At 37.3% G+C, this 14,692-nt stretch overlaps 1 protein-coding gene across 1 annotated transcript in view; it reads left to right on the forward strand.

Moving 5' to 3' along the window:
- Positions 1-14,692, forward strand: part of SLC2A13 (solute carrier family 2 member 13) — a 359,809-nt gene that overhangs the window by 202,782 nt on the left and 142,335 nt on the right. The gene's annotated exons all lie outside the window — the stretch shown is intronic.

Raw genomic sequence — 14,692 nt, forward strand, 5'->3', positions numbered from 1 at the left:
TCTTCTCTTCTCTTCTCTTCTCTTCTCTTCTCTTCTCTTCTCTTCTCGGACAGCTATGATACATTTTTGATACACTTAATGGTGTCCTATAAGTCCCTTAAGCATCTTCACTCTTTTTATTTTTTTTTCTTTTTGTTCCTAATTTCATAAAGTCCATTGTCCTGTCTTTGAGTTCTCTGATCCTTTCTTCCACTTAATCTAGTTTGTTTTTGAATCCCTCTTTGAATTTTTCAGTTTACTTACTCTGTTCTTCAGCTTTTTTGTTTCTGTTTGGCACTTATTTATGTTTTCTGTATCTTGTTGACATTCTCACTTTGTTCATACATTGCTTTCCTGACCTCAGTGAACCTCTTTATGATCATTAATTTGAAATCTCTATTGGGAAATCACTTTTCTCCATTTCATTAATATCAGTTTCTGGAGCTATATCTTGTTCTTTTGTTTAGAATATATTTCTGTTCCTTCATTTTCCTTGACACTCTGTATTGGTTTTGCACATTAGATAAAACAGTCACATCTTCTAGTCTTGGCATCTTCTGTCTTATATAAGAGACAAAACTCACTGATCACCCAACATGAGCTCCTTGTTTCCTCTCAAATCTTTATGACTGTCCAAACCACCATGTTTGTTCTTAGTGTCTCCCGGTAGTTGAAGGTGTGCCAAGACCTGTCGATGTCTCAAAAAGAGGATGGCATTAAGCACTTAGGTGCAGGCTGATTAGAAGCTAGGCCCTGAAGCAGCAGCTGATAAGGTATATTGTTAAACTCCTTACAGGGAAAGACTGGGAGTGGACATTTCTGCCTGTTCCTTTTGTGCTCAGTCCTGGGGGATAGCCAAGGGGAACACTCGTGCACCCATTAACAACCAATTCTTTGTTTGCTATAGTCTTGTGGGACTAGTGTATGCAAGCCCATTGGCTTTCAGAGCTAGGTCTTTTGGAGGTCTGTCCCTTGGGTGGCAGCCTTAAAATTTGGGGCACTAGATGTATGGCCCAAAACCTTGGCTTCTCAGGGAGAAGCTGGAAGTCAAGGGTTCCTTCTTAATTGTATGTTTTTGTGTCAAGGCTGGGGTTTATGGCAAGAGTGTTTTTTAGCCTTTCCTACCCATTTTGATGTTGGTATTTTCTCAGTCACCTGATGCGTAGGAGACACTCAACTTGTTTCTGGATTTTTCTCAGTGGAAATTGCTCTATTTGTAGTATACATTTGGTGTGTCCATGGGAGAAGGGCAATTCAGAAGCCTCCTGTGTCTTGGTCTAGACTTCTGTACTATGACATCCTTGCCCTAGAACGTTGGTTCCACTACCCATATATCTTTTTTAGGTGAAAATTTGTCTGAATGTTGTGCCCTTATTTTATTGCATTGTAGGAGTTATTTTAATTTAGTTGTAATATATATTATATATTCTTTACCAGGGATAAGGCCATTTCTCAAGGTGGTGTTTGCAGCAAACAATCTTGAGAGATACGTAATACTTCTCCTGCAGAGAAAAAGCAAGCTTGTTCCCATTTGCTATAAAAGTTGTATTGTATTACCTCCAGTAATGGTACCCACTGGGTGTGCAGGCATCCATATAGACAGTTGTATTACCCCCAGCATACTTAGAGGTCAAGGGAGAGCCAATGCCAACCTATATGATATTCCTGCTGCTTGCTCTGCCTTCAGTAAAGTTCTGTATCTCTGACCCGGGAGTCTGTGTCTTCTGCTATGGCATCCATGAAACAGTAACGGGCTAATTTTTAGCATACAGGTATGGTAAAATCTTAAACCCTTCACAGATCCTGACAGGACATAATTCAGTTATTTGGAGTTAGTATGGTCCTTTCCAGGCTTGCTTTTAAGCTTTGTCAAGACAGTTCTGAAACCAGTTTCAGTCTTGTTCCACGACTGAGCAATACCTTGCTAAGGACTTTACTCAGTGCCCTGTGTGTCCACTCTTTTGAGTGGGTACACAAACTATTCTTGGCTCCATTTGAGCTTTGGGAGCTCACCTGCTCATTTGGTGGTTCTTTCTCTGGCCTCAGTAGTTTCTTCACACACAGGCACTGAGCATTACTCACCAGAGACTCCAGGAGAACGGATGCAGACCTCTGGGTACTCTCCCTCTGTGCCACTCTCCTCTTCAGTACTCTTGAGTTCTCTCTGCCCGTGCTACAGTCTGAAAATTGGCCGGGGCACTTGTGCAGCTTACCTCATTTTTCTCCCCTTCTCTGAGTTCTCTGACCTGTGCTGCCTGTTGTCCAAAGTCTGAGAAACTCTGTTTCTTATATTTCACCTGATTTTCTGATTGTTTAAGGTAGTTGGGGAAATTCCGTACCTGTTACTCCACCATTGTTGTAAACAGACATTCCATTTCTTAATTTCTCATGTAGACTGCTTAGCTTGTATGTTTTCATTCTTTCATTTAATGTGAAAAATCTAGAGCTCTGCGTTTCGCCCTACTGCTTCAGGTGCATCTCCCACAGCCTTTGACATGTAGAACTTCCACTGTCATTCAACTCTTAGTGTTCTTTAACTTTTAATTTGTCCACTTTATTTGACTGTGAATTCATTTGGGTGATGGACATTAAGGAGCATATGTGATGTAATGAGCACTGGGTAGTATACGAGACTGGTGAATCACAGACCTGTACCTCTGAAAGCAATAATACATTATATGTTAATTGAATTTAAATTTTTACAAAAACTTAAAAAAAATCTATGAATTTATTTAACTATTTAGTTTCCTGACCTTTTTGTTTTTATTATTGATGTGAAGTTTTATTGCATTTTATGTAGAGATAATGGTGTATACGTTGATTTTTTGGAATTCGTTGAGATGTCCTTTTAGTCTAATACATAAAACATTCGTATATTCTTGAAAAAAATAAGCATTATATGTTGGGTAAAGTTTATACAATATATATTTAGATTGTGGTTGTTACTGGTGTAATTCACATTTACTATGTATTTGTTTATTTTTCTACTCCATGTTAAAAGAGTTGTATTAAAATTTCCAATGAAAAATTACACCTATTTCTCATCATGGTTCTATCAGTTAGTGGTTGTATATTAGGTGGACATATATTTATGAGCATCATATCTTATTGATATATATTATTTTATGTCACCTTTTATGAGGAAATTATGTGTCTTTTTAAATTGCTCTAATATTAAATTTTTCATTTGGTTAACATTTATCTTATATATATTTTTTTTTTTTCCACCTCCTCTACCAATCTTTTTTTGTCTTTTGTGGACAGTTTAATGCTAGATATTTTGTAAATCTGATCTGAGTCCGTCTTTGATCACTGAATTTGACAAATGTATTCTTATATTTATTGTATGAAGGCTTTATTTCTGCCTTTTTTTTAAATTGAAATATAGCTGACACACAACGTTATATTAGTTTCAGGTGCAAAACATAGTGATTCAACAACTCTTTACATTCTGCTGTGCTCACCACAAGTGTAGCTCCCATCTGTCATCATATAACACTTTTACACTACCATTGACTACATTCCCTATGCTATTCCTTTCGTCCTAATGACTTAGTCATCATCACTTATTTCTGCCATCTTTTTTCATGTTGTTATTCACCATGTTTTCCTTTTTTTTTTTTTTCCCCTTTCCTACTTTCTGTTGTTTACAACTCAGGCTTTATTCTTTTGTTTGAAAATTAGAAATTCTGTCTTTTTTCTTCTGACCAATATCTCTAACTTATTAAGATTGATTTTATTTGTTTTTCCCTTCTAATGTGTAAAACTTAATATCTCTGTCTTCCCCCTCAATAAGAATCTTATCAGTCTTTGAACTCACCTCTCTACTATGACCTCTCTTCTTTTCATGTTGGCATCATACGGAGTTTTTGTTCTATAACTGTACTTTTTTTAAAGTAGGTTCCATGCTTAACATGGAGCCCAGTGCAGGGCTTAAACTCATGACCATGAGATCAAGACCTGAGCTGAGATCAAGAGTCAGATGTTTAACCGACTGAGCCACCCAGGCAACCCTGTTCTATATTTTTTATTCTTATTCACGTAACAATAAATTTACAAAGTAGTTTCTTGCCATTGATTCCCTTGTTGTTTGATCTGGAATTCATTTCTCTTCTTGATATAACACATCCTGCAAGATATTTTTCAAAGAGGACCTGTCATTGTGTGGTACATTTTGTGAGACTGGTACCTCTTCCTATAGGCTAGGCATCTGTGGACACATCCAAAATCACTTTCATTCATCGGCTGTTTAGTGGTTACCTATTATGTATCAGGTATTACCCTCAGTCTGAGGAAGGAAAACCAACAAAAGTCTCTGCCCTCTGGAGTTTACATAGGTGCAGAAGAGAGGGGTAGAGAACACCTGGGCCTGCAATCTTTGGTAGAGGCTCCACACTCCAGCAGAACTCTGGAGCTGCCATGATGTTACCTTGTTATTTCTGAATGATACTCGGCAGGAGGGGCTGCTTTTTTTTTTTTGTCACATCATGATGACTAGGCAACTGATATTTTATTCAGGAAGCTCTGGGAGAGTAAAAGGGCCAGAATGAGCCCTTCCCAGACCATCTCCATTTTGTGGCTATTGACTCTGCCTCTTTAGAGTTTATCTTTGCCATCCATATTAGGGGAGCTTCTTCGTGCTCTCCTGGGTTGTTTTTTTTGTTTGTTTGTTTGTTTTTTTAAGTTTTATTTATTCCTTTGAGAGAGAACACAAGCCGGGGGAGGAGTGTTGGGTGAAGAGGGGTGGAGGGAGAGAGAGAGAGAGAGAAGTGGGCTCCCAGCTAAGCAGGGAGCCCAATGCAAGGCTCAATCCCAGGATTCTGGGATCATGAACTGCCTGAGCCGAAGGCTGACACTTAACCGACTGAGCCGCCCAGGTGCCCCTCTCCTGGGGTTTCTTGTCTATTGGTATTTTTTTGGTATAGTTGTTTTCTTTGCTAAGTAAGGTTCTGAAAACCACTAAGATTCAGTATTATCTGTAATATATTTGGGATTCGTCTGCAAAAGGAGTCCAGCAGCCTGTGGTAGTTCTTCATCTTGTCCAAAATTGGTAGTCCTAGTAGAACTGATTGTTATTTATTATTATTAATTACTATTATTATGGGATGAAGATGCAAATGAGAATCAATGCCAAGAGAGTTTTCACAGATGATTATCAATACATCCTTAATTTGAGAGGGGAAAGGTATGAAATTTAATTATGTATGTTGTCCCTAAGCCTAGAAATTACCAGAATCTTAGGGAAGTTTTATCTGCTAAGCTCCTAAGGGAATTAACCATTGTGGGGAGAAGCTAAGGCTCACTGGGTGCCCTTCTCTACATGGTTCCAGGAGGCTGGGCCAGTTCCTACTTCCAGCTCATCACAAGAGTCAGGACTGAGTGAGCATCCTCTGGTCAGAGTGTCAGAAGCAGCCCTGAATTTCTGCAGAAGCAGAGGCAGGAAGCTCCCATAAAGAGCAGCTGCATGTGACTAAACCGTGTTGTCCATCTGCCAGCAACCTGGCAGCGTGCCTTACACACCTTTGATCCTAAACCATTTACTACTCCTGTCTGTGCAGTCCTAATTTTTGGACACACCCTTACTGCCCCTGAGTCTTTTTTTTTTTTTTTTTTTAATTTTTAGGTAAAAGACTTTAATTTTGGATTTCATCCTAGTTTATTGCTCAGTAATCTCCTTGATATTCAGAAACTTCTCAAACCTGTTTCTGGGAAGGATGCCAGCCCTGCAGAAGGCTGTGGAAGTGGACGTTTGTCTAGAAGTAACCAGAAAAAAAGAAAAAAACACTGTAAATTTTGGGTACTGATTTTACATTGAAAAAATAATATAAGCTAGAGGGTGGAGCAAATGCCAAGAAAGGGCAAAGGCTGTATAAAAACCCTTTTTGATAATTCCTCTTGTATTTTTCTTTGGCTCCCTAATTTGTATTAAATCTAGTTAGAACCAAGGACAGCAGGATGAGGTAACAGTATCATAAAACAACAGCAAAACAGGTTGTATACCTAAAACAGTATTCATATTTAGTGACCAAACAAAACCGTTGACCTTAAAATAATGTCAATAAGTGAAAGAAAGCGTTAAGACAATGGTGATGTTCTGATGTAAATAAAAAGTGGGCATTAATAAAAGACACAATTTTATTGTAAATTTAGTCAAGATGAGGATGTTTTTGCCAGGGTGAGATTTTGAACATAATCACTCTGCCATGTGCTCTCGGGGTGTAGTAAGAGCATACAATAGAATACAGTGTTGCCTTAAGCTCATGAAAGAGCAATGAAATACCAGTTGTGATTAAAATAATAAATGGGGGGCATATTCTTCTTCCTTTCACTAAACTAATTAAACCGCACACATAACATACACACTCACACTCAGGCTCACACACACTAACACATCGCCCCACTAGGTTATAGTAGAAAATGTTTTTCCTGTCAGAGAGTCTTAGTGAATCACGATTTGTTGAACTGAGAAGCTGAGTCCTGCAGCTGTCAGACGTGTTCTGTGGGTTCCCAAGGTTGTTGATTTCCTCTACCATAACAGATGGAGTGCAAGAGAACAGAAGAGAATATCCATCTAACAGGAGGCAGGCATATTAGTATTCTAAATGTATTCATGTATTAAAGCCAGGCAATGGTTAGGTCTGAAAAAAAGTACCAAAAAAATCACTGAGGTTTACCCTAGGATTAACTATACCATAGAGGTGGGTAGAGCATAAATCCATAGTTCACCTATCTGTGAGTATAGACTAAAAGACATTTGCTTCAAAGAAATGGTTAAATTATAAAAATACAGATATGTTTATTATGGTGTAGCAGTTATTAAAAATTGGCATATTCATGTAATATCACTTTCTAGGATTGCTAGTATGTTTGAACTTCAATTATTCAAGAAGGAAATATATTTGCATATGACACAGTAGACAGTACTGCACAGGGAGGCAGGTAACCAGGTTTGGGTCCTTCTAAGGGCTCTAAAGCACCCTTCTTAGAAAGGGGGACATAGTAGTACCTTAACTACCCCAGATGAAAAATTCCTTCCCTTTCCGCCATTTTTTTTTTATTATGGTAAAATGCCAGAGCTCGTTTTAACTTGCCTTTTATTTCAAACACCTGTTATTTGTTACTGAAACCTGGGGACATGGAAAGGCAGAGAGGAAAGAACTAAACATTTATGGATTCCCTGTATATCTAGGGAGCCACTTTCTATGTTACTTACCCTCATTCTCTTCCCCCGCCCTCAAAAACAAAACAAAACAAAAACAAAAAAAAAACAAAACCTGAAAGAAGAGAAATGAGAGAACTGATATTCATTGAATACCCACATGGGTACATTACCTGCATTTTCTCATTTATTTCCCAATGAATTTTGTAAGTGTATTTTATTACCACCATTTAAACAACTTAGACTCAGATTAAACAACTTAGCTGCAGTTAAAAATGGGGCTGAATTAGGGGCGCCTGGGTGGCTCAGTCAATTAAGCATCTGCCTTCAGCTCAGGTCATGATGCCAGGGTCCTGGGATCAAGCCCCACATTGGGCTCCCTGCTCAGTGGGGAGTCTGCTTCTCCCTCTCCATCTGCCTCTCCCCCAGCTCATGCTGTCTCTCATTCTCTCAAATAAATAAATAAAATCTTTTTAAAAAAATGGAGCTGAATTTAAAATTAAGCCTCTTGGCACCTTGACTTCACAGCTAAAGACCTTCAAATTCACCTTCTAAATAGTCATTATTTCTGTATCTTCAAATCTCTTTTTCTACACAAAGATTTGCATTTACTCATAGAGTCAGCATTGTGTTTTGATTTGTTTTTTGTTTCATCGCTTCTCGGCCTTTTGGCTAAGATCAAGGGTGATTTGTTTTTTGTTTTGGGGGGATTTCTTTGGCCGCTTTGGATATGTTTATAAGTAGTATATCATGAGCATTCAGCAATATCTCTAAGTATATCATGAGTATTCAATATCATGGCGATAAATTAAAGATTAACACTTTCTTCTGAAATATTCATGGTAGGCAAAGCAGAGAGTATGGAATCAAAAAAATTGAATGGTGATTTTTTTTTTTTTTTTGCCACATTATTGACAGATACAAGCTGTTCATATTTTGTTATTGGGTAAATTTGTTAGTCATATTGTAAAGGCCCTCCTTCTCATAAAACTAATTTTAGAAAAGAAAAGCATATTCAAAATAGAATTTGGTAATTAGAAGAAGTAACTTATCAAGGAATTGCATGATTGGAAAATTTATATATTTAGATCTCACACCAGTGTATAGATTTTAGTATAATCTATTTTTATTTGAAAATGGATTAGTATAAAATATTAATTTTCTTTTGGTATTCTCTATCCTGGAGGTTTCTAAACATGGAAAATATATGTATGCCAGAGATGCCTTGTGAGCACTACTTGTTTCTGTCCTTGTGGATTATACCCCTTTTTAAATATAATAAAATTAAATGCTTTTTTTTAGTTCTTAAAAAGTTGGTTGGAAATGTAGACTCTCAGGCTCCATTCTCTTTCCAGTACCCAAGGAAAGAGAGAGCACCTGGGCTGAAGTAGATGCAGAATCAATGGAGAAGGAAGCAGGTGGGCCAGTTCCAATGGCATGTAAAAGAGAAATTACTTCCAGGACAAGTATCCAATCTACATACTTCTCAGACATTTAGAGATTTCTGTTTCATAGGCCAGAGGGCTTTCTACTGTAGGGTGATTAGTGAGATGGGTCTGATTCTATTTCCAAGATAATGTGTAGGGGATATATAACCATAGTACTCAAAACTGATCATTTAATACATCCCATTAAAACATCACTTCACATTGTGGATAGGTTCTATATCCTATTAGTAGTATATATCAGCTACATTATGGATTTAATAGAGTTTAGTGAGAGCCCTGGGCCTCTAGCTTCTTTTTTTCTATGGGAAAACTCATACTGAGTGCCACAATTAAATTTTTGGAATCTTGTAAACTAGAGATCAGCTCGTAAAGTCAGTGAACATATATTTCATTTCTCAATTGAGAAAATTAAATAAGGAAATCAGCATAAACAATTTAAATTTGCCCACTAGGTTTATAAATAATACATGTGTGTTCTCTTTCATTGTTTTATATATTGATGAATTTTTATGAATATATAAATATTTGAAAGACTAAATACATACCCTTATAAGTCAATAAAATAGAATGGCTTTCCTATTTAGAAGGTTTATGTATTACTTTAATTACAAAAAAATTGTAAAGGATTACAAAAATGCAATAAAAACAACTAATTAAGCATCAATATGATAGCATATAAATGTAGTAAACCTCTGCTCATTTACCTTGATTTATGCTTTAATTTGCTCAGTTTCTTCCTATAAATGTCTCATTATATAAAACGAAAGAAATCTAAATGAGAGACAAAAATCAAGGCAATTGACTATTTATAAAAAGATCAAGTGTACATTTTTACTACCTAATAGACATTGCAAAACAAATTTTATCTACTTGTCGTCCCTCATAATCACTTCACCTATTTTCATACTTCAAGGGAAGTGAGGGGAAAAACGTTACTGCAATCATCTCCACGTTATCAACCTTTAATTTAAAATAATCACAGAACATATAGGAACTGCCTACATTTTAGTAGTGCTCACTTTAATAAGAATTTTAGTAAGTGATTTAATATTTACTTGGCCTGAATAATGCCACTGAAATTCTCTGCCAGCACCCCATCCTCATCTTCTTGGTTGCTCAGCAACATAGAACAAAGCAGAGACCCAGGAACAAAAAAGCAGGTTTAACTATCACAGAAATCAAACTGTTTCTTTCAGATTAGATGAAACACCAGTGAAAGTTATCTTTTGATTTATATATCTAATACGTGTGAGTATGCATGTATGTACATAAAATTTTAATACCCATAAGCAGTAGGGACAGTTACCTCTGATGAAATTTAGTTAACAAGCTTGCTTAGTTATTTAAATAGAGATTCAGTAAGTAATTAAGGTGGTAATTTGCCCATAGCCTGGATTTCTTTCCTTAAGATAGGAAATGAGAACTGGAGTTACTGCCTTCAGGGATTGGGGCTTGGAAGGATATAAAAGCCAATAGAAAGCCTGTGCTGTATAAAGTAATTGCACTTGAAAACAGCTGTTCTTTATATGCAAGAATTAGAGCCTATCTAATGTAGGTGAATTTAATCACAAACAAGTTTGTTGAAGTGTTTTCAGAATTTAGGATGGCTTTCAGATTATAAGAATCTTTTTAATCAGATGTTTGATTTCACTTGACAAGTAAAACTGTAAGTATACTGCTTATGCCAGATATAATTTAACTTACCAGAAATTATTATTCATCACAGCCAAAGAGATTTTGATTAAAAATTCCAAAGGATTATCTCATCTGTGAGAGGCAGTGGAATGAGTTACAAATGGAAGTACAGAAGAAATTTTTTCTAGGCATTTTAATAAAAGCCTAGGGCCATATCAGCGTCTGTTTGAATTTGTAGCAGGACTTTTTTCTTTAGGTTAAAAGGATATGCATGATTGCTTCCTGAGATTTCTCTTGGTGTGTGATTCTGCAGTGTGCTTTAGAATATTGATGTTTATGGTTATTAAATGTCTTAAAGAGTAACATTCTGTATTAAAATCAGCAACATTTGTAAGACTTAAATGGAGGAAGCTTTACTTCTGTACTGTACTTTTATTCAGAAAGGCTTATTTACTAAATTTACTTATTTACTAAGGAGAGTACAGTTGACCCTTGAACAACATAAGAGTTAAGGGCACCAACCCCCAGCATAGTTGAAAAGTCTATGTATAACTTTTGACTCCCCAAAAACTTAACTACTAATAGCCTACTGTTGACCAGAAGCTTTACCAGTAACATGAACAGTTAATTAACACATACTTTGTATGTTATATGTATTATATACTCTATTTTCACAATCAGGTCAGAGAAAAGAAAATCATAAGAGAAAATACATTTGTTGTACTGTATTTAATGAAAAAAACCCACGTGGCTCAAACCTGTGTTATTCTAGGGTCACTGTATTCTTAGAATGTATTTGTAAATATGACAGGGGGGAAAGTATGCCAGGAATGAAGCAGCTCTTCAGACACTTAATTTAAATCATGGTGATATATTCAGCCTGGAGTTCAGTTTTGTTTTTTTTTTTTAAAGATTGTATTTATTTATTTGACAGAGAGAGACACAGCGAGAGAGGGAACACAAGCAGGGGGAGTGGCAGAGGGAGAGGGAGAAGCAGGCTTCCCGCTGAGCAGGGAGCTGGATGCGGGCTCCATCCCAGGACACTGGGATCACGACCTGAGCTGAAGGCAGACGCTTAACCGGCTGAGCCACCCAGGCGCCCCTGGAGTTCAGTTTTATTTTCAGCTAGTCATCTGCAGCTGTGCTTCCCACAGAGGGAGGTTTCCATACTCACAGCACACTGTGCAACTTGGATGAACAGTATACCGGGCTACTTACGAGCTCATGACATCTGGGATCTGTGACGAGCAGCCAGAGCAGCAAGACAAAATGCCGATCGCAGGCTATTCTCTGTGGAGGTTTCCTACCTGCCTGATGCTCACCACTTTTCTTCAGTACAGTGTTTGGAAGATATATATATATATATTCCTTATTGTATTTCTAAGTCCAGCAACTGATTTTATGATTTACAATTATTTATATGGACAATAGTTCTATTCTGTAGGCATGTTTGTGTTCTTCAAGTTAATTTAGCGACTTGTAGCTATAGCAGTAAACTGAAGTAGCCTTTGTAATGCTGAGACTTGCTTAGTTTGCCTACTTGTGTCAGCAAGTGGTGTGCCTTTTGTGTGTGCATAAGTATGTATTCATATGTTCAAAGGAACAAGGATACAACAGAAAGCAATGCAGACAATCCATTAGTATGGGAGCATGGCAGGTTTACATCTTAGAATGTATCTATCCAACTGATGTATATTAAGCAAGATGCAGTAAGAACTCTGGATATAAAAATAAATAGAACATTGCCTTGTTCTCTAGTGGCTTGTAGTCTGGTTTACTTGGCTGCATCAGAGGAGGGCACATAAAGACAGACTAGAGCTTGAAATGAGGTCCATCCTTCTATCAGAAGAGGGCAGATGGCAGGACATTGAATTTATCTGCAGTATTTGTGATATCCAGTCTAATAAACAAGAACACTGTCCACAGAATGTGGTGGGTGGCAATTAGAAGAGAAACTGCCCTAACTCAAAGTCCTGAAGTATCCCAAAGAAAGAAAAGGAGTGTGCAAAGAAGAGTTAGCATGCCAGGCCTGAGATTGATATCCTTAGAAAGGCTGGTTTGTGAGGTTGGCCCTTGGCTGGTGCTTGGGAACTTGAATGATAAACAGTTGCCTACAGTGATTTAAAACGTTTTATAAATGGCGGGAGTGGCTCATAGTGTACTGTGTCTAAACTGTTTTTACAAACAGTGTGGTTTATACTGAACATTTATTTTCCCTCCAGGAGACTGAATTTTTATATGTTCTAGGCAGAGAATGCGTATGTGGCTAGCCCCCAATAAAGACACTAGGCACTGATTCCTTAATGAACTTCTCAGGTAGACAGCATTTCACAGGTGTTGTCACAACTCTGTGCTGAAGAAATTAAGTACATCCTATGGAACTCCACCAATAGACTCTTGGAAGCATATGCGTGGTTTCCTATAGACTTCACGTTAAGAGCCTTTTCCTTTACTGATTTTACTTTGAGTCCTTTTGCTGTAATATATAACAGTCATAAATCAAACCCAACTGCTGGGTCCTGTGAGACCCTCTAGTGAATCACTGAGCCTGAGGGTGGTCGTGGGCACTCCCAACAAAGGCAGAATCTGAATTTTGATCCAGTGTGTAGCAGCAGGGAGTCTGAAGGAGAGCAGTAGCTCATCTATTAAGTCCACCTATGAGACTCCAAGAGATTTTGATCCAGTATGAAATGTCTCTTCTTGACTTCTCCTGACAGTTATAAGAGACATTCAGTCTACTGTGCTTTTCCCACCTCCCTACCCATTAATTTTGAGTGATGGGAAACTGAAGCTAAATGGGAATTTATTGATTCTCATAGCTGAACAGTCTTGGGATAGAGCCTGCTTCAGTTTGATGCTCACGTTGACTGGTGTATCCATTTCTGGGTTCCGCTGCTGCTCTGCTGATCACTTTCTCCAACAAGGTCTTCCCTTACTGTCACAAGAAAGCTGTTGCAGCACCAGCATCGTATTCTTTCTTATGACAAGGAAGAACTGAAGTTGAAAATTAGAGCTCATTAGTTCAGTTTTTGCTGTGTGCCCATATGAACCACATACTGAGCACTAGCCCCCACCCACCCAAGGGAATTGGCATGAGCCTCCCCTACCCCTAAAAAAATCAAGATTAAGAATATTTTCCAGAAGTGGAGTATAGTGAGAGGCCACCATCACAGCCAGTGTTTACTACCCTCACCATCCCCACCATTGAAGGGATCACTGATCATCTCAGTAGATGCAGAAAAAGCATTTGATAAAATTCAACACCTATTCATGATAAAAACTAGTAACAAGAGGGTATAGAAGGAATGTATTCAATACAATAAAGGCCATGTATGACAAGCCTGCAGCTGATATAATCAATGGTGAAAGGCTGAAAGCTTTTCCTCTAAGATCAGGAAGAAAAGGGCCTGCTCTCACCACTCCTATTCAACATGATACTAGAAGTCCTAGCCAGAGCGGTCAGGCAAAAAAAGAAATAAAAAGCATCCAAATCGGAAATAAGAAGTAAAACTGTCTCTGTTTGCAGATGGCATGCTGTTATGTATAAAAAATCCTAAAGATTCCACCAAAAAACAGTTAGAACTAGTAAGTGAATTCAGTAAAATTATGGAATACAAAATGAACATACAAAAATCAGTTTCATTTCTATACAATGACAGTGAATTATCTGAAAAAGAAAGAAAACAGTCTCATTTATAATAGCATCAGGAAGAAGAAAATATTTAGAAATAAGTTTAACCAAGGAAGTGAAAGATCTGTATACTAAAAACTCTTAAGACCGTGATGAAAGAAATTGAAGAAGACACAAATAAATGGAAAGATATGTCCGTGGAGAAGAATTAATATTATTAAAATAGCTGTACTACCAAAATCCATCTATAGATTAAGTGCATTCCCTATCAAGATTCCAATGGTATATTCTACGGAAAAAAGAAAATCCTAAAATTCCTATGGAACAACAAAAGACCCTGAACAGCCAAAGCAATATGGAGAAAGCAAACGAAGCTGGAGGTGTCACACTTCCTGATTTCAAAGTATATTACAAAGCTATGATAAAACAATATGTTACTGGCATTAAAAAAACACATAGATAAATGAAACAGAATCAAGAACCCAGAATAAACCCCTACATGTATGGTCAATGAATGTTTGACAAAGGAGCCTGGAATATTGAATGGAGGAAAAGATAGTCTCTTCAATGAGTGCTGCTGGAAAACTGGATATTCACATGCAAAATAATGAAAGTGGACCCCCACCTTACACCACTCACCAAAATCATCTCATGAGACATTAAAGATTACGTAAGCATAAGACCTGAAACCATAAAACTAGAAGAAAACATAGAGAAAAGCTCTTTAACATTGGTCTTGGAATGATTTTATGGATATGACACCAGAATCACAACAATAAAAGCAAAAAGAAACAAGTGTGACTACATCAAAATGAAAAGCTCCTGTATAGCAAAAGAAAC

The sequence above is a fragment of the Mirounga leonina genome, unplaced genomic scaffold (assembly GCF_011800145.1).
Source record: "Mirounga leonina isolate KUSES-001 unplaced genomic scaffold, KU_Mleo_1.0 Mir_201, whole genome shotgun sequence".
In the NCBI taxonomy this organism is placed as follows: Eukaryota; Metazoa; Chordata; class Mammalia; order Carnivora; family Phocidae; genus Mirounga; species Mirounga leonina.